Genomic DNA, 25971 nt, shown 5'->3' with positions numbered 1-25971 from the left:
TAAAATGTACTGTAATGGCCAAAGCTAAAGTTGTCATTAAAGGGCCATTGCTATTTATTATGCTCATAAAGGAGACACTTTGCTACAGAAAAATATATCATTGGGTTCCATTTAGCAAGCAGTAACAGACAGCAGCATTAGTGATGGCACCCACGGGAATAAGRGACTGTTTTAAATTGATCCCATTCTTATTCCACACGGGAGTCAATGGGGAAATCTAAAAGCAGGTGACAAATCATGGTGTTGCATGGCATAACTCTGATTAGCTGAGTTATGCTGGGGGGCAGGTCTGCTGGTTTTTTATGAGCAATCCTTTCTGCAAATGCTTGACTTTTTGTTTTCTGGCTGTGTTTTCTTCCTAATTGCACATATATTTCATAATTAATTTTTATTATGTTCAAATGACATTGTTTTAAGCAATTATAAAAAGGAAAAAAATTTATGCACACCTCATTATATTTTGGGAAAGGGGCCAGGTACACTATTAACATTAGGATTTTGCAAAAGCCCTTGCCTACAACTCTTGATCAGTTGCTGTGAGCAGGTGAGGTTTCTCATTGCCACTGCTTCATTATGTCCACTTGGTGATTGAATTACCAAGTTTTTACAAGTCATATTTTCTCATACACAGTCATAAAACGCTCCCTTGCTTTCATAACTCCTTTTCTCTTAAGAAGTTAATCTTCTTTGCCAAGACTGCTCTGAGGATACATTTTAGTCACAGTCCAACTGTTGGAACAAAAACACGAGCCGTTTATAGCAGTAAACAATTATCACTGAAATGAGATAACAATTTAATGGTCTTGCATGAKTAATGTCCTACATAAATTCTTTATGACACAGAATTGAAGGATGATGTTATGAATGCATAATAGAAAGTCAACAGAATGTGTCACCTTTTTGGTTAGTTTCTAAGGAAACAGGCCATGCAATCAGTGTTTTCATGATAATCAAAAGTTCATGACAAAACCATCATCTATTGTCCTTACTAAATCAAGTTGCCAAAGGTACAGTTGTTGGCTTTTTTGTCCTTGGTGCCAATTATGTACACAAGAGGTCAATTCAGTTAATGGCATCCCCAGAGTCTTTTTCATGTGATCCAGGGCAGGCATTTTCCAGTGTTGGTGCCTACATTTAATTTAAATTGCTGTCCATTTCTAGGCATATAAATTAGTGGTCTGCTCTTCACAAATGCTTGTTGCCCACAGCTGATTCTGACTTCTCTCTCTGTCTCCAAGGTGAACATGTTTCAGTGTCGTTGAAAATCAGGGCAACAGTGGAAGCCCAAATATAATTATCCTGCAAAGGTTTTTAAGAATGGGAAATCTAATATTACACACCTGAGTTATTTACRGTAACTTAAAGAATGTCTAAAAATCAGTAAAATCTGTTAGTCGTGGAGCATGTTTTAACATCAAAGCGCTTTTTTTTTTTTTTTAAAGAAAAAGCTTGTATTAAGGCAAAATAAAGTCAGCATTTAAAATCATTGGCTTTACTTCATAATTTTGAGTATCTCTCTACTTTGTCTCTGCATACACGTAGAAAATAAACTCCATCTTGCATCTGACCTCTACTGAAGTAATGCAGAGCCCTCTGCTGACTTGAGGCTTCCCTCTGTCATGCTTGGTGGGAGCAAGGACRCTTTAATTTCACAGAAAAAGTCTTGTTTGGTCCAAAGRATGCACAAAGATGAGCAAAATCASGTGCTTGTCTTTCTGCCTGCTGCCACTGGAAAGAGGCAGGGAAAAGTAGGATTTCCTCTCCTGATTTTTTTTAACTGTGGTGCCTATTAAGCACAAAAAACCCCCTTCTATCAGTTTTATATGTATTTAATTATAAAATATCTTCCCCAACTTCTTATTCATCAGACTTGTGACATTTTAATATAGCCTAAATATTGGTTTAACTAACTTGTTGATGATTCCTCGGATGGATGAAGTGACCAAGGGAGGCAGAGCCAGGGCAGTATTGCATTACAGACATTCCCAGGATACGGAAAAGGCATTTAGGGCCGTGGCCAGAAGGCAAATGTGGAGCTGGTACTCTGAAGCCAAGAAAGATGAAAACCCCAGTAAAACATGAATGACAAAATATAATTCTAATAAAAGCATAGGTAATGAACACATGGAGTTACAATGAAAAAGGGAAAACAAAAAAAGGAAGAAAACAGAAAATGTAAAAATAAGGAAACAATTAGTTCTCAGACCTTGTGTGACTCTGTCTGGTAAAATATTTCATCATTTTCAACTGGATTTAGTCCAGCAAGGTATGTTCCCAGAGCTAATGCCCTTAGATAGACCAAGGGTCATTTTCCTTTGGCATTTAGAGTTCATGTCCTAAATAAAATAAAAAAAAAACAAATCACTAAGATAAGTTTGATGCTTTCGTACTTTTACAGTCTTACAGAGATTTGCAGTTGATATGCTACAAATCTGGAAGCAGCCACGGCAGCAGTGTAGGCAGTGATTTATTTTTGCTTGTTCTGCTTGGGTATTTCTTGGTCATTTCTCAAAAAAAAGTCAGCAACCAGTAAACAGAAAGGTTAATTGGTTATTCCTAATCACAGCCATGTGAAGCTGTCCTTCCTCAAAGAGGAGATCTAGGAATTCCTATTGCTGTGTTGATAATTCATCACTAGGGGATAAAACTCATCAATAAACTTTGTTCTACAGTCCCACTAGAAACTCGGACTGCATAAAATGTCAGTAGCCTCTGTATCTGCTAGGATGCAGATCTATGTACCTTTGATGAAGCAAAAGTAAGATATAATATTTTGCAGTTTTATCTCTTAAGTCATTAGTAATTAACAAAGCTAATCAGAACTTGTGCTTTTCCCCTGCAGATTTGTGGTTTCCTTTTAAATTTGATACTTTCTGTGGGAAAAKGACAATTTTCTGAGAGTGGTAGAAAGGCTTGGTGGGTATTTGACATTCAATCAAGGTCAGCCCACCGAAAAAACCCCACAGAAAACATTTTGGAGTTTTGGTATCCAGTGTGATAACAAAGGATTTTGTACATTAAAAAAACTCAATCTTTTCAGTGAATAGGAGTTCAAAAGTAAAATTTTATTCTTCTACGAATGGCCTGTAAATTGCTGAAGCATCTCATATGGCCTTTCTGGCATATCAAAGTGAAAAAATTCAAGCATTTTTGTGACCTTGTTATTTGTCCCTTTGATTATCTCATCATCAGTCTTCCTGGTTGATTTCCTACATGGGTCTTAGAAACTGAGATTTTCTTTTGATCACTGCAACTGTAGAATAGTGGAGCTAAAGAAACACGTGTGCTGGGGCTCCCATTAGGAATAAAATTAACATTTTGGCATGTTCTTAGTAACTGCTGTCAGTTGTTGATGGTGGGAGAGCCTGAAGAGCATAAGGATYTTGGGCTGTGCTCTGCTTCTGACAGCAGTTCCAACATCTGCAGAAAGCATTTCAGCCAGAACTAGAAAAGTGGGATAAATAATAGTAAAATTGCACATATGGTGTGAAGGTGACACAGACAAATGTATTTCCAGCTCTAGCTGCACTATTTCTGACCCACCCTTTTGATGACTAACTCAAGTGACAAGACACTGAGCAAGAGCATATGTGATTATCATGCACCATGCAGAGTTCAGAACAAAGCATAAATAATTGCCRTGCAAGATCAATTTGTTTGATCTGGGAATCAAATTTTCCCCASATTGTCTAGTGAGTGTGACGTTGAAGGGTTTTATTAGCACGTTTTATCTGGAAAAGCCTCATCTGCCTGAGAGATCAGCCTTGGGTGGTGCACAGCTGATGCTGCAAGGAGCAGCAGCACTTGGAAGTGATTTGGCTCTTATTTGTAAAGATGGACTCAGAGTGAAGCTATTCCTTTTTATTTCATCTCTCTCACCGTAATGSTCTGAAAGTTCTACCCTCTCAGTATGAATTAGTACCATTTTAGGAGAGGGTTAGGAAAATACACTTAATTTGAAATGATTGCCTGWGTATAGAAGCCTCTGAAATTTATCTTCTGTTGTATGTATTTATTGAAAATTGTGCTGTCTTGACAAATTACGTACTTTTGTTGCTGGATACTCTTGACAGATTTTTTCCCACCCATTTAATCTGTAACAAGATCAACAATTTACCAGCCCACGTTACTTTCATGGTGGTAAGAGAACCAGGACAAAAGCATGAAAGGAAACCTGACTGGTAAATTTTCACCATCAGTTATATCAGTGCAAAATTGCTGTTTATGATTTCCTGTCCTATTTTTTCACCTGCATTTACTCCTGTCCTGCTTTTCTTCTCTGCATGYGCTTTTTTCTCACTCTACTGGCAACAAAACATATATTTTGTCCTAGAGACCATCTTTTTCAAACACTAATGCTTCAGAAATGATGGCTTGACAGGAGTTCACTGATCACCCAGGGAAAAAAACTATGCCAGTGTCAGACTCACTCAAAATACACACACAACTTAGAGAAGGATTTCTCAAAATTTATTTTTGTTTAATAAATCACTAGCATTTGTTTGGGGCACAGACATATTTTCCAGGATGAAATACTCTCAGGAAGGACTTGAAAATAAAAAACTTCACCAAAAGTTCTGAGTTCTGTTTCATATAGAACTCACTTGAAATGCAAGAGCCTGCCTGAAGCCAAAGTAAACATACAGTCACGTTCTCCTCACAAAATTTATTTACTGTGTCAGTCAGGGCAAATCTCTCATTCTTGTCAAATTACACAGTCCCTCTGGCAGGTCACAATAGCAACGGTGGCATTATCAATATTTTTAAAAGGTCATCTATCAGGGAAAGTGTGTTGCAGGTAATGAACAAGGAGGGAAAGAAAACTGCATTGTATGCTCAGAGAATTGGAAATGTTACAAAATCCTATATACCTGAAGAGCAAGAATTTGGTGTATTTGCATTTTGCAAACCGTATCAACATCCACATAATTCTAATTTTGCTAAATAAGACAGCTGTTCTTTTTGCCTCAGTCTTCTGTGTGATTGGTATTGGTCTCCACATGCAGCAAGAAGGAGTTCAAATCACAGGAAGCATTTATTCAAACAAACAAACAAACAAACAAACAAACAAACCAACCAACCAACCAAAAACTGGTTTGATTTTGAAAAAGCCTTTTATTTAAATGTGTGTGTTTTGTGAGAACTTGCACTTTGTCATCTGGAAGCAACTCAGTTTTTCCAGCTTTCATTTTTCTTAAGCTGGTAGGGGAGAAATCTAACAAAACAAAACCATCTTTGCTYAGTCCTCCAAAAGATCCCACTGCTACTTTGCTGTTCATAGAAAACTGGGAAGAATGTCTGGTGCTTTACAGATAAATGTGATTGGTTCTTGGCTGCAAGGGGCTTACCGTTTAAACCTCAGAGCTTGGTTTTATATATCAACTCTATAATCTTTTATTTGTATGTATTAAGGCTCAAAAATTGAACTTTGGAAAATTTTCTTTTAAGATTAGTAATTATTCTAGTAGATATAAAAAAGTGTTTGGACTTTTTTTCCTAGAAAATGCAAGATAAGCCAGATGAAGGGAAACTTTTTTTTTCATGCTCAGGGAATGAAATCTAAGTTAAAACCTGTGATTTCTTTTGTGTACATGTAAACAGGAAAACCGTATCTAAATTTCAGTGTGGAAATTTTGGAACTTTTTAGGAAATAAAATAGGGTCTTGTAATCTTAATTGAAAAATCCGCATCTGACATCAGCAGTTACTATCAGCACTGCATGTGAGCGCTGTCAAGGTGCTCCAAGTTGTGAGGAAAATGTGGGAGAATTGCTAATTTCTTTATGATAGTTCAAAATCTAACTACCCAGAAGAGATTCCTACCTGAGATTTGTCTGAATGAAAACCACCTYATGCTCTGATGGTGGAGARCTTTGTTTGTRGAGACTCCCAGTACAACCCAGGAARATTGGGAATGGAGAAGGTTGATTTTCCAGCATGGGGCAGTGGGGGCTTCAGCAGCAGCAGCAGTCACTTGGCACAGCAGGAGCAGAGCACCACGGGGGCTTTGGCTGCAGCTCAGCTTTGCTCAGGCAGCAGCTCCGGGGCACTGCTGCTGATGGAGTCATTTCACCGCTCAAGTTTGTGTTTTAAGCTATGGAGATGGTTCGTTAACAGCAAGGGGCTCCAGCTCACACTGYGTCTCCTGCTTTCTCAATAGCTTGGCTGTGGAAAGCCTTTGGCACTGCTTTCCCAGGCTGGAAGTCCCTGCTGAGAGTCAAAATGCTGCTGTCCCCRTTTTCTGTCACTGTCACTTGTTTATGTGTTGACTCAATGGCCACTAAAGTTTACGGACAGGCTCCRCAGCATTCCCTTGGCTTTGTGTCAGGGAAAGGACAGCAACCACTGGATCTTCATGAGCTAAAGGAAAATCAATTTTAATTCCACAGGATGGAATTATTGGGGTAGAAAACAGAAGCCATTAAAAAGCCTCGCTCGCTCCAAGGCTAGCAATATGGAAGAGGAACTGAAAATAAAAAAAATTGAACATTGGATTGCTGTAATTGTTATGGGCTCCCACCTTATATTGYGCTCCCTTGTTAACCTAATAGCTGGCTGGTGTTGGTAAGTGTCTATATTTTCTCATGGAAAGCAGTATAACCATTATTCTGGTAGACTAATGCTGCTGCTGCTTTCCTTCTCTAATTAAAGCTAGTCACCATAAAAGAAGGCAGTAGGATACCACGGCGTCGTATTTTAAAGCTGCTGTGAAATACAGGCCTGTAAACTTGATATAGTAACAATAAATGCATATAAAATAAACAGTAATATTCACCTATGAGGCAGGAGAGAAAAATAAAAGCAGGGAAGGCAGTCCAGAAGGTGGGCTGGGGTTGRGGAAGGGGCCTCAACTGCGGGTAGGGACCTGGTTGGGCCCCGAAAATCTCCCCAGGCTGGGGTTGCAGCAGCAATGGTTTTGTAGCAGGGCTGCCAGGGCTCCATCCAGTCTTCCCCCAGGATCTCTGGGGCTGGATGAAGAGCCTCTCAGCATCCTCTCCACACCACCGCCCCTCACAGAGAGCAGCCAGCATGCCCAGGGACCTTATTGCCTCCAGCCCGTCTGCGCACCTCGGATTTCCAGCACTCAAAACAGTCTGCTCTGAGCATTTTGAGCAGTTCAGTTCACTCGTCAGTGCTCTCCAAGAGCCCAAATGTATTTCTGCTATGGGTGCCATTGCAATGTATGCAAGCCTGCATCTTCCAGCAGATCTTCCAGGCTCTTCAGATACTTCTTATGTAAGGATATATCCATGTGTGCAAAGGCTTCTTGTTATWAAATTTTCTGTAGAGTTCAGAAGTCTTCAACTCAAGGTGTAAAAAGCACCATGTGCCACTGTCTGCTCATAGTCTGCTCTTCTAAGCTGACAACTTCCCACCAGAGGACCTCAGCTCAAAACCTGAGCACTTCTGTGCTGTACTGAAGTCCCACAGGCTTGTACCTTAGTACATGTAATATGTGCATCTTACCAAAAGACTCCAGTAAAAAATTTTGGTCTAATTTCACTCTCATTTAAGAGGAGGTGAACTATTAAAATATAAAGTGTGTTTTCAGGTCCTGAGTCAGGTTTGTACCTTTTAAGTTGTTTGGTTTGTGTACACACTATAAATTAACTACAATGGGTTAGGAAAGGGCAGTAATCAATAGGAGAGCTCATTAACTATGATAGTCATAATTATCCTGATGCTGGTACTAATGTATTAGTTTAACTAAAGCATATTAAAAAAAAATGTCCTAACAGGACATCTCATTATCACCCTTATTTTTGCTCAGAAGTTTTATTAGAAAATCATGCTACTCATGTGAGCTACCACAACAACAACATTATCCCCAGGGCATTTTTTCATATCAAGGTTAATTTAAAGTGATTAGCGTGAGTGCTACAGATGTTGCTATGGGAATAGGAACCTCACATCTACTGTGATGGACATCACATGATTGCTGTTACAGCTMCAGTGTGATTGGATTATTTGTTTTAATGCCATGCAAAATAAGTCACATGGTGAAGATCAGAATCTCCTTAATAGCATTTCATATTCTGGAAATCAATCACCTTTTCTCCATTTCTCAGTGTATAAAGTGCCTGAAGAGCACATAAAGCAGATGTCTTTGGTTTACTGCTACTTATTCATGACCGTTTGTCTGTTAAAACCCACCACTGGTGACTGAAATATTTACCTATTTGAAAAATGGAAAAAAGAAATTAATTATATTTAACCATAACAAGAGTTTTGGTTTGTTTTTTTTTTTTAATAAGCTGGAATATGATCTTAACAAGAACATAATTAGAKCACATTTTATAAAAAAATCCTTATGCTGAACAAGTGCAAAGTCATGTAGGGATGGATGATCCCTGTGCCATCAAAGTCAATGAGGAGCACCTGATTTGCCTCAGTAGGTGCCTCTAAATTCCTTTCTCTGAATTCAGTCACAGGAGTATTTTAGTATCTACTATTGCAGTAAGGAGAAACATAAAGATGTTTTTAGGGACTCAATAAGAACAATAATTAACATGCAGAAATGTGGTGTATTCAAAATATTAATTTTAATGTATTATTTAATAACACCTTTCACCACTGTGGATGGAAGACTGATTAATGGACTCTTTAGCAATATCACTGTTAAATGGGAAAACTTTGTCATCTACAGGGGGATGCATTTATAGTCTGGGGTGCTGTGTAGTGTCCCTTGGAGACACGTTTCTCTCACTGGTGACTGCACAGACAATGAAAGTTCCTAAATTTGGTCTTCTAAATTACATCTAGAACACACTCTAAAGTAACTTCAAGTACAGCTTATTAACCTTTCATTCACATTTGTCTCTTGTGGTTATTGCTATGAGTAACGTTTGGGTTTTATATCTGCAATTTTCTTATTTCCAATAWAATAGAAGCAGTTAATTGGGAAACCACTCTGAATGCTGGCTTTGCTTTCCAGATAATTTTATGTCTTTGTTATGTGATGTGGTTTTAAGCATGCTAATGGTATTCTCTACAGGACAATGTTATACAGAAAATTAATAAGAAAAAGGAAGAAGAGGATTTTTGCATATGCTGAGGATAACAATGAATTTCTCAAGCTCATGCTTAATTTGCTTGAACACTGACTTACAGAACTCTCACTTCTACTTTTAAGGTAGAATAAATTTGTGTTTTAGATAGCACCTTTCATCCCTCAGAGTGTGTTAAAAACTAATTAGATTGATATTATCCTCTCCTGACAGGTGATAGGTAATCATGACATTAGCAGCTCTTTCAGCCCAAGCTAACCATAACACTGGTTCCTGAAACTGGATTCGTTTGTCATGGTAGCTGCAATTCTGTGGTGTTACTGCCCTCTGTTCACAAGAGGTATTCTGATCTTTAATTTTCTAAGAATAGCCACCTGGGAGGGATGAGGATGTGGTTTTGTGATTGCTGGAAAGACAGAAACTTCAGTAACTCAGTACCTGGAATGATGCTCAGCAAATATAGGAATAGAATAGAATAGAATAGAATAGAATAGAATAGAATAGAATAGAATAATAGAAGAATAGAATATTTCAGGAGACTTAATACTCAGTTCTTCACTCAGACTGATATTACAATTAGAGTTTAAGTATAAATAAATAAATCATACAGTGGTTTTCCTCAGAGATGAGAAAGTTGTGGCTTCCTCAAAGCAAAACAGTTGCTCCTGACTGGAATCTGAAACAAATTCTACTCTGCCTGCAAATCAGAGGAATGACTTTGGGCCTCTTTATCCACCTATCCATGTACAATCCCATTCCTCTGCAGGCAGGTGGTAAACATTGGTGCAGTATCTGAAATAGCTGGAAACATCCCAAAAAACATTACCAAGCCATTTTGGATGCCACATGAATGCTACAGCGTTCTACTCATTTAAATCAGCCCCATGTCCTTATTTCTCCTCAGAAGTTTGATAAATCCTTGATAGACAAGACTCTTAAACATTGGATTCCTTATGTGGTGACAGGTATTTCTGCATTAACACCTCTGCACTAGAACTAAACAATGCACAAAGGTTTCTATTCAGCTCCTTCATTTCCAAGCTGTTACTTTTGACAATATTATAACAAAKAAAGTAAGGCAGGATTTGTAAGCACATTTAAGGAGAGTCATGATTTTTTAAAATGGAAAATACTTTCAAAATAGCTTGCCCTGATGTAATTCTAATAATTTTCAACAGCAATGATGATATAGCACTGTAAAACCACAATTACTGTAATGATGGGTCACACCCAAAGTATTTTTGATTAAAAATAATGAGTTATTTTAAAAACATAATCTCATCTCTTGAAGCAAGGATAGATACTTAGAATACTAATTTCATTTACACCAAAGGCATTTTAGAAAATTTCTAAAGACAAAGTCTGAAGAGATTCAGAGATGTTATCCAGTAGTCAAAGGCATTAAGAGTTTTACCAACTGTTTGAGTTAAAAAAAAAATTAATTTTCTCTGTTTTGAATGTTTCCATGCTTCCAGCTGCATACAGAGAATATATATTTTATTAAAAAATAGTTAGAAGACTCTTAATGAATCATGTCACAGTCTCCAGATTAAGMAAAAGAGGAAATTGTATAAGAATTTCAATCTCTTGTGCAGACAAAAAGACTTTGAGAAGTGTGTTGCAATCTCTGACTTTTAGATTTACTRCATGTTCCAACCAAGTTGCCAGAAATTCACCTGTCACTATTTAGAGCTGCAGTGTATGTTGACAACAGATCTTAAAATCTCTCTCTCYCCTGCAGCTCAATTTCCTATGTTCCACTTTGCTGCCCTACATACATTCTCTGACTAAGAACAAGTGCTTTTTTTTTTCAGTGTAGATATCTAAGTGCAGGATTTTTTTTCCCCCAGACTTTCTATGCAAATGCTTTGACTATTTTTTGGTTATACTTATGTAACAACCTACTAAAATAAGACTTGTAATTCTCCTATGTTAACAAARGCAACGTTTTTAAAGGTTAACAGTTGGTTTGTAACAAAAAGGAACATTTTGCTCTGAGCATGATAAATCCCTAAAATGGGGCAGTTTATTGCTGGTTATTTCTTTTGTTAAAAGTTCTTTTTAGTAGTTTAATTGTACCTTAGTTCCATTAAGGATCTTTGGAAAATTTTATCATACTGGCACATTAAGCGTCATTCTGGCACATTTTAAAGCATTTTTATAGCATTGTGAACTTGCAGATGTGAGGTCAGTACTTTCCCAGAGCTCGAATATGGTCTCACTTAGCATGATTTTAGCATGACCAGTGAGATGCAGTTGTTGTTACCAGAGATCTCTCTCTGTATTTCTAAAACCAGTTAGTGCCAGGCCCCCAGCTGTTGTGAATCGGCATAGCTCTGGTGAGGTCAGAATTTTAAATATGTGCCAGGAAGGGGTAGGAACTGGTATTTGGCACTTCTTCCTTAGCACCATCATTCTCAAATGAGGGCTTGCAGCTTCAGCTGATTTTAGGGTGCTTGTGTTTCCATGGGTGATGTGATTGTAGTCTCATAGAGCTCAGCTTCAAAATTATTATGTTTGAGCATCCGGAATTACCTCGTGAATGAGGTTCAGAGCTGGACTGTGTTCATGTTAAAGAGATGGGAATCAGAATATTACTGTCAGTGGGGGCAGACTTAGTGCTCTGCCCAGAGCTGCACTCTGAACACAAAATTGTCAGTCAAAAAGCTTACAACATCTCCTTGTAAGAAGTCTGCATTTTCATGTATTTAATCTATGATCAGGATGTGCAAGTTCAAACTGGAATAATAACAAGATTTTAAGGATACAAGCCTCTGGTAGCTTCCMCATTAAGGATTGAGGGGTGGAGGTTATGGAAATGATTACAGATTTTGTCAATCAAAGGATATGCAGTATTTCAAAGCTGAAGGACGGAAAGGGAAGATCTATCAGGTTTCTACTCCAAGGATGTGTGGACAGACAGAATWCTTGTTATGCTTTGTAGTGGGATCCTGCCTTTTTTGCTCATAGGCTTGATTCTCACAGGCTAACTACGCAGTTTTCTTTCTTAAGTGCTGTCCAGGCTTGTAAGAAAACAAAGAATTAATTCCTCACACTCGCCATCGTTACCATGAGATGAGAGGGCAGGGTTGGGGTAGGAGTTCAGACTGGGGCTTTTTATTCATCATCTGTAAGAGCTTTTCACGCAGAATGGGAGCATCTACAAGAAAAGAGGAGAAGTATTTCTCTTCTACAAAGACAGGGGGAGGATGGTGATGCAATTAAGTGTCAGAAGTGGGCAGTTGAGCACATGCACTCCTCTTCCCCAGATTCCTGTGAATGGTCAAAYTTTTYMARRMYTKKWARSCYWAAAGGKTTTTTTTTTTTYTTYACTTTTTTAAGGTCACAGTTCTGCTTGTTAATATTAACCTCCCAAATGAAGCTTTTAGTGGCCTATTTCATCCCATTTGTGAAAGAGAWGAGAATTTATTAAGAGCTCTCTCTCTCTCTAAATTTCCCATTACTAAATTAAGCATGGAAGTGTGGTTTTCTTTTTCCTCAGATACCATTTGTTTCCCAAAAGTAATTACAATATCAGCTTGATAAAGGCTGCTAGTAATTTTGTTAAGAAATTTTCTGAAAAAGAGCAGGAAAACTTAACAACCTAAGGGAATTGCCTGTGGAATGGCGTGGTCTCAGGAGACCCCCCCTCCTACCCATTAGGAATTCTAACCACTGTAATTAGCAGCAAATTTCCCTATCTCTGTATGTTAAACAGGGAATTCATCTTCGGTTTGTTTCTGCCTGGGGCAGAGAGAGRCTGAAGGAAGGGAAATGTAGGGATGTGCCTGCCTGGGTTAAGCAGCCTCAGCAGCGCTGGAAGGAGGCAAATCCACAAATTACACCAGCCCCTGATTTATAACTGAGCAACCCTGTCACAGTCAARGGCCTTACTTCAGTTATAATCCAACAGAAAATGCAAGTGCACAGGTAGATAGGAAACACCCAGGTAGAGAAATTATGGGGTTATGGATGAGGTTGTTTAAAAGCTAATGAATAAAAGATGAACATTTGCATTGGAGAGTKACTGTGCTGAGAAAACCAGTAACTTTTTGTGAGCTCTTTTACTGCCTCTGCAGCAGCAAACCTTATCTGAGTAAATATTTTCTGTGTCAGAAACAGTGAGGAATTGGGAAGGTGATTGCTACACAAGAAGACTGAAAATATCTTATATTGTCTGGCAGCCAGCCTCTGAGACTCTTGATGAGCTTCTTCTTGCTGAACAGTAATCCTGCCAGGAAAAGAGGCCTGAAAAAATAAAAGACATATTCATTGGTATAATGAATAACAAAACTAGATGCKAATAAAATCCAACAAATTGCCTTGCCTCGTGCATTATGTTTCATTATTTGTTTATCTACCCACTTTATGAGCTACAATTGCTGGTTTAGATGCTAACTTTGTGTATCCCCCACAAATGGCACTTAAGTAAATGGTCACTAATCTGTGCTYATAATACTCCTAAAGTGAGCACAAAAGCCACTAGAAAGGATTTCTAATGTTCTCCTAGGGACATCAATGTATTTTATGCAATTATTTCCAGTGCATTGAGAAGGCCAATGATAAAGTTAGTTGTTTTCTTGCAGAAAAAACCAAAGTTTTGTTATAAATATTTGCACAAACTGAGGCCACAATATGACCTATATTTTAAACTGGAGCTGAATTAATAACTATGTTTATATTTGTTTCTCTGGCTCTCATAAACCCATTGTGAGCTTTGAGTCTTAGGTAAAAAGAGCAAGTGATGAACTTTGCTGTTTACATTCCTTTCTATTTTTCTGGTTCAACAATTACTAAAGATAAAAACTGAAGTAAATTGTGTTTTGAAATATCTAAAAATATTATCAGTTTCAAATTATTTTCCTTCCTCTGTGWTGCTAGCTGGAAGGACAGGATAAAGAATGAAAAGTGTCCAGTGAATTACAGAGCAAACTGTCCTATGTGCCACTTAAAGCACCTTGTTTGTGACATCTGGGGTAAATAAGAGTACTTTAGATTTGGCTTTGCACTTGCACATTAAAAAAGAATAAAGAATTACTTGGGTGCCAAAAGCTTTCCTAAAACAAACTAATTTGCATATTTTCTGTTGTTCASTAGGGTAATTTTGTTCTGTGTTGAAACACTAATCTAAAAAGACCTTGACAGTCTTTAGAGAACAGAACAGATTAGAAAAAAACATAATCAGCTCTTTTTCCTGGATTCACAAAAGGAAAACTGAGCTATCTGATCTACAGTAGAGTGTTCCCTAGACATCAGTTTCCCAGATGACCTTTCTKTCCAAATTATTTTTGCTTCTTATATGTTTTCAAACTACACTTCAGTCCAGCCATCCAGCCATAGCTAAAGCCCAGGGATAAGCTGATTCTAATTCAGAGGAAGGGGATAAATTATGGAAAAGAAAGCTGAAAGATATAATGCTTTGAATAGTAATGTTTTGAGAAAATAATTGATATTACACATTGAGATTTTGATTTATTTTTTCCATTACCATCTGGACATTATTGTGGTTATTCTTCCAACTCAAGTATTGTCACAAATGTACAGAAATTGCACATTTCTGACTGAGGGCTATGTGTTTCATCTGTGGAAGTGGTGAGTACCTRGTGAAGCTGGATGGGGTTTGTTGCATGGGATTTTTGCCTTCCCATTGCTCTTAGGAACTCCAGGCAATCTGACTGCTTTGGGGGAAGCCACTTGTACTGCCATTAATAGATTATGTTAATTACACGCCTCAGAGGCTTCTTTTGGTCACCTCTAGAAGGCAGAAAGCAATTTCTTTCCCCTTACTGCACAACTGGGGTAGAGGGGAGAATGAAGTGTGAGGGAGGTGAAGAGTTGTAACACCAGAGATGCACTTGGGGTTGGAGACAGCAGGTGTTGCTGCTAAAAATTCTCATCTGCTCTGTTGACATGTTTTTGTTAGAGTTAAACTTAATGATAGCAAATTATATTTATCTGCTATTAATTGAGTGTAATGGCACTTCTCCTCCTCTGCTTGTGTTAACAGTTTTCAAACCTGTTCCCTGTGCACAAATGTTTTAAAGCCACAGCTGCCCATTCCAGGTCATCCTGCAAGAGACTGGACCAGCTCCCGCTGGAGGACAGGGCTGCCCATCCCAGGAGGGTCCCACTGGGGGAATGTCCAGAGATGTCCTGGGTGAAGGTGACAGCAGTGATGGGCCAAACACTCGCGCTTGGAAAGCCAAAGAGGCTAAAAATATTGACAGCACAGCGTGGGTGTTCAGTTTCTTGTAAAATATCCGTGCTACACATTTGTCRTGACACTGAGGGAAGGCCAAGAGCAGGGGCTGTGTGACAGATGGTATAGAAAAATCTGGAATGTACTTTTTAACTTGATGACTTTTTGGTACTGGCAGCAGAGAAATGTCTCAGGAGATTGGTAGTAGGGAAGAGAAATCATGTTCAGGAAAGAAATATCTTCTACTTCTCTGAAAGGAACTAAAATAACTGCTAAGTCATTATGCTCTGCTAAATCATTTGGGAAGGGATATCTTCTTCCTACAGAATTTTTAAAAAGTGCTTAAGGATATGACATTTGTATGTTTGCACACACACACGTCTGGCATTATTTACTTCTTATAAATAAACATGGCCGTCATAAAATCATTAAATAAAGGGAGTTTAGGCTACACTTGGAATCATCCCATAATGTTTGTATGCCTGTATATGAATAATATTTATCMCTCTCTGGTCTTGAGTATTTCATCATGATTTTGCATGTTTTACATAATTGCATCATTATTTACCAAAAAGAGTGGTGTTGACAGAAGCAGGACAGCTGAACTCTGGTGATGCAGTTAATTGCTGCTAGACCTTGTACCTCAGACTGCATCCCAATTAATTTATAGCTCGGATCTCTAGGTAGCTGTCATCCAGCTGTAAATATACTCAACTGTATTAGATCTGATTGTTGGAATAGGATCCAAATAAATAATAACTTGCTGATTTYGTATGCTAAGACACATGATTAAACTTCCTATTTTTTCCTCAGGAAAGTTTTATTACTAGGGTTTGTTAGACTTTTGGTTCTAGTCTTATGTGGTATTTTACATTATCCTACAATATTAGAAAAAGTGGCAGAACTGAAATGGATGTTTTCCCTTGTATTTTTTTTTCCTTTTCTATCTTCTTTTTCCCTGCTTGGTTACAGTTCTTCACAGGTTCTTTTGTCACAGATTTTAATTTTTAAATGCTGGTGGAGCGTGGGTGCGGGCTGCCAACATCCGTTAGTTYGTCAGTAGGGCATGTTGTCTGCAGATCAGCCTGAGCATAAATATTCTATACCTCAGCTCCCATACTACCTGGGTTTCCACATGAATGGCTTTATTTCCACCACAGAAAGAGCTGTAACCAGGCCATTAAGTGATGCAGAGCACACTCCTGTTTAGTCTGAAAGAAGCACGCAGCTCTGTGCTGCCTTCATTCTGATTTTTACACAMATCTTCAGACTGGAGGCAAAAACATCCAAGATGACCCCACCTTTTTCTCTTTCTCTGCTCTTCTGGAGGTATTTTAAAAACACTTCTCCTATGCTACCTTAAAAATGTCATTAATTTCTGTGTGAGATACTTGTGGTATCCTTGCAGGACAAGTACTCGTGGAAGCTAATTGTTCATAGCCACACCAGAGCCAAGAAGGCACCACTGTTTATCCCAGATCTGTATCTGACTTCTGTCTGCTTTATTTACTAACCTGTTGTTGAAATTATTGCTTGCTCTGGGTATCTCTGAGAGGTGGCTGGGCATGTGCCACATGGAGCTGCTTGACTGAGAGATTTTGCCTGAAAAACTGGAACGTTTTCTGACCTGAATTCCTTGATTTTCTACTCTAAGCATGTAAATAAATCCCCATTGAAACGGGACCTGGATTTCTGTGTACTTCTTTGTGTCAGGCTTTTATTGCTCTCGATGTRTGTCACACTCYAGCAGGTAAAAACAGMAAAACCCTTACAAAAATCATAACTAGACCTAGATATCACTATTCTGATATGAAAAGCTCTGTTTCTGAGAGAATGACTGTATTTCCCAGTTGAAATTTATTCCTAAGCTCTGAACAGCTTAGAATCAAAGCAATCAAACCAACCAGGCTACACTGCTGCTTCATATTTTCAAGAAATAAATCCTTAGTGTGCCAAATGTGTATCTTCAGGGCAGCAATATGAGGGGAAAAGAAATTGATTCCAGCACTGCTAAAAATRTTTGACTAAAGTACTTGGCGTCTTCCACAGCAGGTAGAAAATCACGAAACATTTAAACCAAACTATCTTATACCAATTTATTAAAGCAGTTGTRTTATCAGATGTACCAAAGGGAAAATTAAACCAACTACCTTTATAAAATGTATTAAACTAATTTATTTTACTGCACCTCAGCAGGACGAAAAAAATAAAATGAGGACAAGCCTGCCACCAGTAATGAATAAAAGAAACATTCCACAGCAGGAAGGAAAAGAAACAGAAGGAGAAAAAAATAAAACATAAGATTGAAGGCAATTGGTCATAAAGAGTATCACATGCAACCTGACAGAGGAGGTCAAAASAGGTGCACCTTTGTAAATGCTTCTGATGTTCATTCAGGCATGGCAATTTCAGCTTATTATTAGCACTGTCTTACAGAATTTYGTTGTGTACATTAAAAGAAGCTGAAATGGCATTCCACCAAGATAGTTTAGTCCTGGTCACTGTAACACTTGATTTCCATGAACTGTGAGACAGGGAAAATCCACCTGTATTGGAAACTCTGTCCTCCAGGGTCTGAGGGTGTTGCTGTCTCTCCTTGGCCAATACCCCAGCTGTTTTCACACAGGGATTTGCTTTGCTGTGCTGACAGTTGGAGCCTCTCAGCATCAGTTGGAGCATTCCCAAAGGATCTGGCAGGTCACCRTCCATTCAGCACAGAGCAGTGCTCTGTACAAACAACAGCCCATCAKCTTCCTGTTTCTGGAAAATCTTCCTCTTTGAGAGATGAGAAAGAAAGGGATTGCCAGATAAGCACAACTGTTAAGAGAATGATCTTTAAAATGTTGTGTGTGTTGTGTCTGAGGGCTGAGATCTCCTTTAACTGCACTAAATAGGAAATAAAAATGTTCAATGTGTATCTCACCAATTTTTTTTTTTCTGTAAACATACTAATCTCATCCATTTCCATTTAATTTAGGTGTCTCTGTTGTGCCTAGAAGCATGTGTTTACTGCTGCACCAACTTCATTAAAGCAATTCTTGCTAAATTGTCATCAGCTGTCTCAGTTTGACATTAAAGGTGTAGCATGGACAGCGTGTGAGCACACGTAGCAGGCAGCCACAGAGACACATTGCTGTTCCACAGGGACACAGCTGGCAGAGGATCCTACCAATGGCATGGAATGACACTGAAGGGAGAGCATCTGCACAGGAGTGGTRGCAGTGATGTAGACCACTGGTAACATACTTAGCCTTGCTTGGGGAAGAAGAAAACTAGCATGAAAATCCTGGGAAATTCAGAGGAACAAACCTGAATGGAAGCTTCACTGAGAATGCATTTTTTATCATTATTTGGGTCATATGGTGTGGAACAACGGAGTCAGCCACAAAAGCTAAATATGCTTGGGTGAGCATTCCTCAGAGTCCAAGGAAGAGAGTTTGGGGGTTTCCTTGTTGTGGTGCTTATGACTGTGAAGTAACAAATCAGTTTTGTGTCACCCAATTACCTGTGGATGGTCACAAATCCTCTGCCTTTTCACAGAATCAGGGAAGGGTCTGGGTTCGCAGGCCCCTTAAAGATCATCTTGTTCCAAACCCCTGCCATGGGCAGGGATATTTTCCACTATCCCAGGCTGYTCCGAGMTACATCCAACCTRGCCCTGRACACTTCCAGGGATGGGGCAGCCACAGCTTCCCTGGAAAACCTGTTCTAGTGCCTCAAAGAGAAGAGGTTCTTTCTAATATCCAATCTAAACCTACTCTCAGTTTGAATCCATTCTYGTTTGTCCTGTCAATGCACTCTCTTTCCATCTCTGATAACTTTCCCTCTGTCCTAGAAACCAGCATGGGAGCTGGTCCAGTTTTCCAACCTCCTGTTGTCTTTATGAGTGTTCAAATAGTGCTTTCATTGCCAGCCATCCAACACATGAAAATGCCTGAATTTGGGGGATATTTGTGGCCAGCAAAGAAAGGTTCAGCAAGTGTCAGTWTAAAATTCAAGTGAGAGCTCTTTGTCATCTTCTAAAACACTAAATTTAGAAATGTTCATTTGCTGTTAAGTGCAAAAAGAGGGAKCTGATTATAAAGCTTCAAGACTGTATGAAGGAGGTGCAATGATAAAACTGTATGAAATCCATGCTGTTCCAAATAAATTCTGCCAAAATTAAGATGTTTTTAAACATGGCTGATTTTTTTTTTTACCTTGATAAGTAATTCTACATTTGCTGTCAGCTTTGCCACAATTGGCTGCAATATTTAAAAAATAAAATTATTTGCGATGGAAGAGTGCTAAAAGATGAGGTCCTTGGCAAAAATTAATGAAACATTCTTAAACAAGAGAAAACACTAATGGCTGAAYGACAAGGATTAGTTTTAGGGCCACTATCATTTCTTCCAAGTAACTCATAAGATGGGATGAAGGGAAGAATATAAATTTGCTTATGTCGCAAAATGAATTTAAGATCAAGCAATCCAAATGCAATTGGTAGAMTTCAATAGGATTTGTACAGATTAGACAGTAAGGATATAAGGGGGAGAGAGAAGAAAAAACTGCCACACAAAGGAAATGCAACACAYGACACTGATGTATTTTATCACTTCGGGTCTAAAAGCACAGCTTATAAAGTGGTGTCATGGTCCCACAATAATCTATTTTTCTAATAAAATTTATATATTTTTACAGCCTTATGAGCTGGCAAAGCTTGATCTATAAGGAGTGGCCCGTGTCTCAAACTGAGCCGCTCTGTAAYGCGGGGCTTGGCGGGTGGAATTCACGAAACGCGTTGTAATGGGAGAATTGCAGCGTCCTACTCTGTCATCCTCAATGTGTGCAAACATGATTCTGCTCCCCAAAACCCACCACCCGTTAATGCTTTGCTGCAGAGAGGGATAAAAAATTAAACACATCTCACACAGGGCCAGCTGCACGTGAGACCAGTCAGCCGTGGGGAGGGATGTTAAAGCAATGCTGGGCAGGACCTGTGATTTTTTGGGGTTAAGGAAGCAGAAAGCAGGCRTGATCCTTCTTTCCCTTTGTGTAGATGTCATTAAAGTCTTCAGGAAGCATCTCCTGACATTTGCTCATCAGGAGATGAGGAAGAACCTGCTTTGTTTAACCTGGTGAGAATGTGTCATGTTTCCCTTTCCAAGGCAGCCCACAGTTGGGCACATCTTTGGCAKAAGGATTGATGTGTGTTCCCCTTGCTCAGTTTTCATGGTAGAGCATTTGCAGTGGTGATGAAAAAGCTATTCATGCTATTGCACAAAATTCCTATTCATGTTGAGGTTTTCAACTTATATTTTTTTTCAAAACAGGGCAATTCTGGGTTGTAATTATTGCATGTTAAGTGCCCAGAAGTGATTTAAGAGTGGAACATAGCAAGTACCTGGTACTACAAACACTTCAAAAATCAGTGTTCTCTAAGCAAAGTTAGGTGCATGCATGCATGTTACTAGGAGAAAAACAGAGGAAAGAGCAGGATTTAAATCTGACCTGAAAACGTCCAGATTGTCTCTTTTTGCTATTGTTTAACAAATTTGTTCAGGGATCTTTTTCTTTTTGCCATCAAGCGGCATTTTGTTTCTGGTGTGATTTTTCTCATTTGGTCTTTCCTAGGTCACTGGTGTGACTGCAAGCTAAAGATGCATTGGCAAAACTAAAATGGAGCCYGTTGTATGCTTAAAATGTTTCATTTACATGCCTTCCTGAATCCATGAAAAGCTTGTAAATGGAGATCATTGGATGGTAGCAGCCTAGCTCTGGTTCTGATGATAGAGAATGTTTGTGTGTGCTATTTTTCCTAAGGTGTGCAGATATATTTTGAAAAGATGGATTAACTCTGGGTCAATCACTGCAGAAAACATGATTCAGTGGGTAAAAGCTGTTTTCTTTGGCTCCAAGTACAGGAGCAAGACTTTGAAGAAGTTATTTGTGATATTTCATGTGAGCATTTAGACTGCTCTGAAATTCTTTTTTATCTTTTATACAGAGCAAGAAGCAAGCAGGCAATGTGGYGCCTGCAATTATCTTAGAGAGCTTCTTTCTCTCAGAGTAAAAGTTTCTGTGAACATATCTTGAGACCATGTGCCAATTTGTAGCATTTATAGCACTCCCTTTCTCTTTGTGCTTTCTGGGGATTTCTAGGTTGCCAAGCTGCCTACAGGAACTGATATAAAATCATCTGAGCCCCACTTACTCCTCTGACATTTTGACAGTGGGTTATTGTATTCCACTTTTGTTTCCCTGCTGTTCATGTACTCTCTATTCTGTGGAGTGAGTAATTCCAAGCTCGTAGCCCCTCCTGCCCCCRCTTCCCTATGGATGCTTTTCATGTCACTCTTCCTTGAGCAAGGGGGACCCCACGATATTCCTTCAGGACTGCTGCAGGAGGAGGGATGAAACYTCTGTGTCTGTTGAAAATCTGCTTTCTCAATGCCTGCCGGCACTGTGTGTGGCAACCCAAGGCCTCAGGAGCTCCAAGAGGGTGGGGAAGAAGTGTGAAGTCATGCTGAACATTTTGGGCTTTCACTGAGAGTGGTGGCAAGTGCCTGCACTCACAGTTTATTTTGTTCTGTGTGAATGATTTGCTATTTATGGTCTTTGTTTTTAACTGGAGCAGAGGAGCAGGGATATGGTGTAGAGAAGGGACCCCTGGGGCCAAGGCAGGGACCGGGGTTATCCCAGGCAGCAGAAYTGATGCCTTCCATTGCACCTTGAATATGAACCCAAAAGGAGAACCAAATAAAACTTCTATTATCAGGAGACACGAATCTCTAGCTGCATGTGGAAGGTGTGGATACAAATATCCACAGTTACTTTGCAGTCACACTGGGACTGTACAACCTGCTCTTCACTTACAAGGCCACACAAAAAGCACAACGACCGTGATTCAGATTTGGTGTACACAAAATGGTATTTGATTGAAAGAATAATTTATCAGTGTTATAAATCTGTTAATGCAAGATAAAAGCCAGAAGATTAAAGAATACGATCACATATAATCCTGAAAAGTAATTGAAATATCAGTTTTAATCTAGTTTTAGTATCTCTGCAGCTTGTTTCTTTCAGTTGCAGTGGGGGTTTGTTAGAATGTATTTTCATGTGTGGCTGTGAGAGGCCAAGATGAATCAATTTTGCTGTAGTGCCATGTGCTGCTCTGCCATGAGTCTCATGAAACCCTGAAGCAGTTTTGATGTTGTTCAGGTTTTTACTGAAGATTAGAAGCAGAGAGGAGGATTGATCAGCAAAGTGATGAGATGTTTCTCATTCCTGTTTGTTTCTGTTACTGAGATTGATGTTGGAAAGGCTTCTGCCCCTGTGTAACTCAGTTGTTCTATCTGATCTACAAAATTAATTAAGTCCTTTCCATCTAAGTGGAAAAAAAATACATGGATTAATTTAAATCTCATAACAATATGCAACCAGAAGCAAGAAAAGCAGTTAATACTTTAAGTTAGAGATAAGACACAAAATTCATAATAAAGTTCCTAACCTAATGTAATTTACTGTGAGATTACATCTGTATGCAGTTGTGAAACACAGTGTTCCAAACATGGTTTTTCCTGAGAAGTATCCAACTTTTATGCATTTAAGAGGAAAAATCTGTTTTTTGGGGGGGTGCAAAGAGTCCTCTCCAGGCTGAAATTGCAGCATGTATCACTGCACCATGTGCTCTTTCCGGAAAGGAACATCTGCCTGTGGTGGCCCCAGATGTGCCTTACCTGCAGAAAACTAAAGGATGTTTTCTAGGGGCTAAATTCCCGCTTCCTTCTTTGACTGAAAATTCTTCAGCATTTCCATAAAATATCTGAAAACTCAATTTTCAGTAACATCACCACTCTAACTATATGCAATGTGAGTTTTCGCTTGCAGGACTTACATAAGGAAAGTGATTGAGATTCCAAGTTCCACCTATATTTTGGTTTCTTGGGTGGGTATTTTTTCTGTGTRATAGCACAACTACTTGAGGGGTAAATTGGTTTTAACATTTAGCTTGCATGTGTAAGAAAAAATGAATTATTGTGGAAAAAATGCTTTTGGTGGAGTAGGCTCAGGTAGCCAGCTCGATTTAAAAGCTTGAYAGTAAATTTGAAACTCGATGGAAATGTGAAATCAGGTCCTGATGATGATGAAGATCTACTCCTAGAAAAGCTTCATTTTCTTTAGTGTAAATAACTGAAAATCTTYTCTTATGGCACAATGGTTTTTAACATCACTCGAATTCCACAGTGCTTCTAGTTTTGAAAAGTGTTTGAGTTTGCTCATCATGCTAGGGAAAACTGAAAAATTAATAGYACTTGTGGAGGAGAATTATATATTRTTGGAGGGTAATATTGTATTACTGTACATTCTAGAAAGTGTAATCAGTAACCAAATATTACTTTTTAGGTGTCTGCACAAAACAGAATCAAAGGGTSTCCTGTATCCATAGTAGGGTTAAAAGAACATTGAAGCCAATAAATAAAGGAAGTAATTAAAGAGGAAATGAAKGGGAAAAATGCATAATATTTGTCATTATGATAGGCAGTTTTGTCAGTGGCCATGCTGTTTTCAGAGAGAGTTATAAGGGAGAATTTTAATGAAGTAATCAAGAGGTTTATGGGAAGCTCCTCCCACAGGCCACGAAAGAAACCCTGAAAGTGAACAGCAGAAATCAATTCCTTAATCTTTCTTTTGTTCATTTTTTCTTCCTGCTCCAGTTAAATTGCAGATTTTCCAATTTACCCACTGACTATGGCAGAGAGTGTTACCCCAGAAATCTTGGACCTGCTTTTGGAGGGTCCARGGAGGATTTCTGTTTCATGTTAAAAGCCCATCTCAAAAAGTAAAAGCATCTCCCTTGTTTTTCTAGCCCTGCTGTATAATGCCAAGGAGGTTGAGCCCTTATCTCCCACTAATCCCACTCAATGAAGATGACTGAGGGAACAATTTTTCCTGCCAGTGCAATTCTCCCTGGAATGATGGGTTCTGGATAGTGAGACTAAGTGGGTAACTTCAGTGAAATCACAGAGAATATCCTGCACTGGAAAATGAGTGAGCTGAACYATCTAATAAGTATTTTCCATCTGTAATTTTTTTTAATGTTAAGTACTCTTTCCAAGTTTCCCTTTCTTTTCCAATTAAGATGGAAACCTTGATATTCCTACAAGAAACAGCAGCAAACCCCATTTTCTTGAAGGTGAAAGGGTCTTTCTTGCACAGAGTAAATCTCAACTGCAGTTTTTATTGAGAGTGCTTTTTTTTTTTGTTGGGGGGAGTGAAAGCTGCTRCATGTTGCTTGATATGGATGTAGGGAGGAAGGGAATTAGCAACACTGATTCAAGCCCTGCAGGAAAAAGTTTTCCCTTTTTTGAGATATAAACATCCATAGCAGGTTTTGTGTCATCTGGGATTCAATTTCTTTTCTAAATCGAGTGAACTGTGCTACAACAGTTCAGAGGCAGTTTAAAAGTATTCTCTCAGGTCAGTTTTGGTCCCAATTGCAAAAATCTAACAAGTGTTTATATTAGTCTTTCCTGTTTCTGAGGGTATTTTCTCACTCTGTCTCTGTGAGCTTTTTATTTTCCCTCTGCTGATCTCAAAGTACAAACACTATTTGAGTAGTGGCTTACATCTAAAATCAGGGACAAAATGGAGCTACTCTGAATTCAGTTTTTTTAAAAAGCGCACATTTTCTTACCTCCTTTTCACGAGTTTCCACTCAAAGGATAGCAGAGGGCACAGTAAAAAATACCTCCAATAAATCTGTGTAAATCTGCAGAGGGCACCTGAGGAATTTTTAGCAGGACCTTTACATGGGCCTGCCMCTTTCTTAAATGCACTTTGCAGCTGCAAAGGGAGATCCCTTTATTGCTTTTCCCAAGACTGGGGTCATTGGCAGTGTTATATCTCTTTTAATGTATTTTGCTTAGCTGCTTTCTCATGAGTGTGTACCAGAAAACATGTTGTACTTCCATAAAGGAAATTGAATATGCAAATATCCCAGTCAGAGGTGTTTAGAAATGCTTTTGGGAACAATTTTCAGCAAAATAAATCAATTTTTTAAACGTTGAATCTAATCCACTTCATTTATTGACAAGTGTAGCTAGATTTTCACATCCCAGTCTTTCACATTTCTGTACAGAGAGTAAGTAACTGTCAACATAACAGTCTTTTGAGATATGCTGGCTGCCAAATATTATCCTGGTTGTAAAAATGAAAGAAACCAATGCAGAAACACCAGCCAGGCACAGATCCATTAAGAGGGTAAAACTGTCTCTGCTTTACACGCAAGGYCACCCCCTGCCAGCCTCTGTGTACATTTGTGTGGGTGTGTACACACACATGAGAACAAAATGTGCACGCTTTTTTTCCCAGAGGAAAAAGGTGCATTCTCCCTGCTCTCCTGGATAAATCTGGATGTGAGAGGAGTTGCTGACAATCAGCAGGAAGAGCAGCTGTGGAGCCTCTGGCTATTCCAGACAGCTTTAACCCCTGATTTACCTTCAGATGCAACAGGRCAGGTTGTTGAATTGGCCTCTTGTTTTCCCCACTAGCACTCTTTCCTTGATGCATAAACCAGGACTCCATGCAAAGGCGCATTCCGCTTTCTTCAAAGATGTGAGTCAGTTTTTATTCCATGAGTTTTTTTGCTCATGGAGTTGGTTTTGATGTGTAGTTGGTTTTGTCTTTTCATAYACCACCAGGGTTCTAGCCCTGTTTGGTTTCCTTTTCTGCTACAGTCATGCTTGCATTTTAAATAACAATTAACTGATTATTTGGGGGGGGG

The sequence above is a fragment of the Malurus melanocephalus genome, unplaced genomic scaffold (assembly GCF_030028575.1).
Source record: "Malurus melanocephalus ecotype Western Australia unplaced genomic scaffold, MMel_1.1 scaffold_95, whole genome shotgun sequence".
In the NCBI taxonomy this organism is placed as follows: domain Eukaryota; kingdom Metazoa; phylum Chordata; class Aves; order Passeriformes; family Maluridae; genus Malurus; species Malurus melanocephalus.
The sequence above is the reverse complement of the archived record's forward strand: the minus strand, read 5'-3'. Positions refer to the sequence as shown.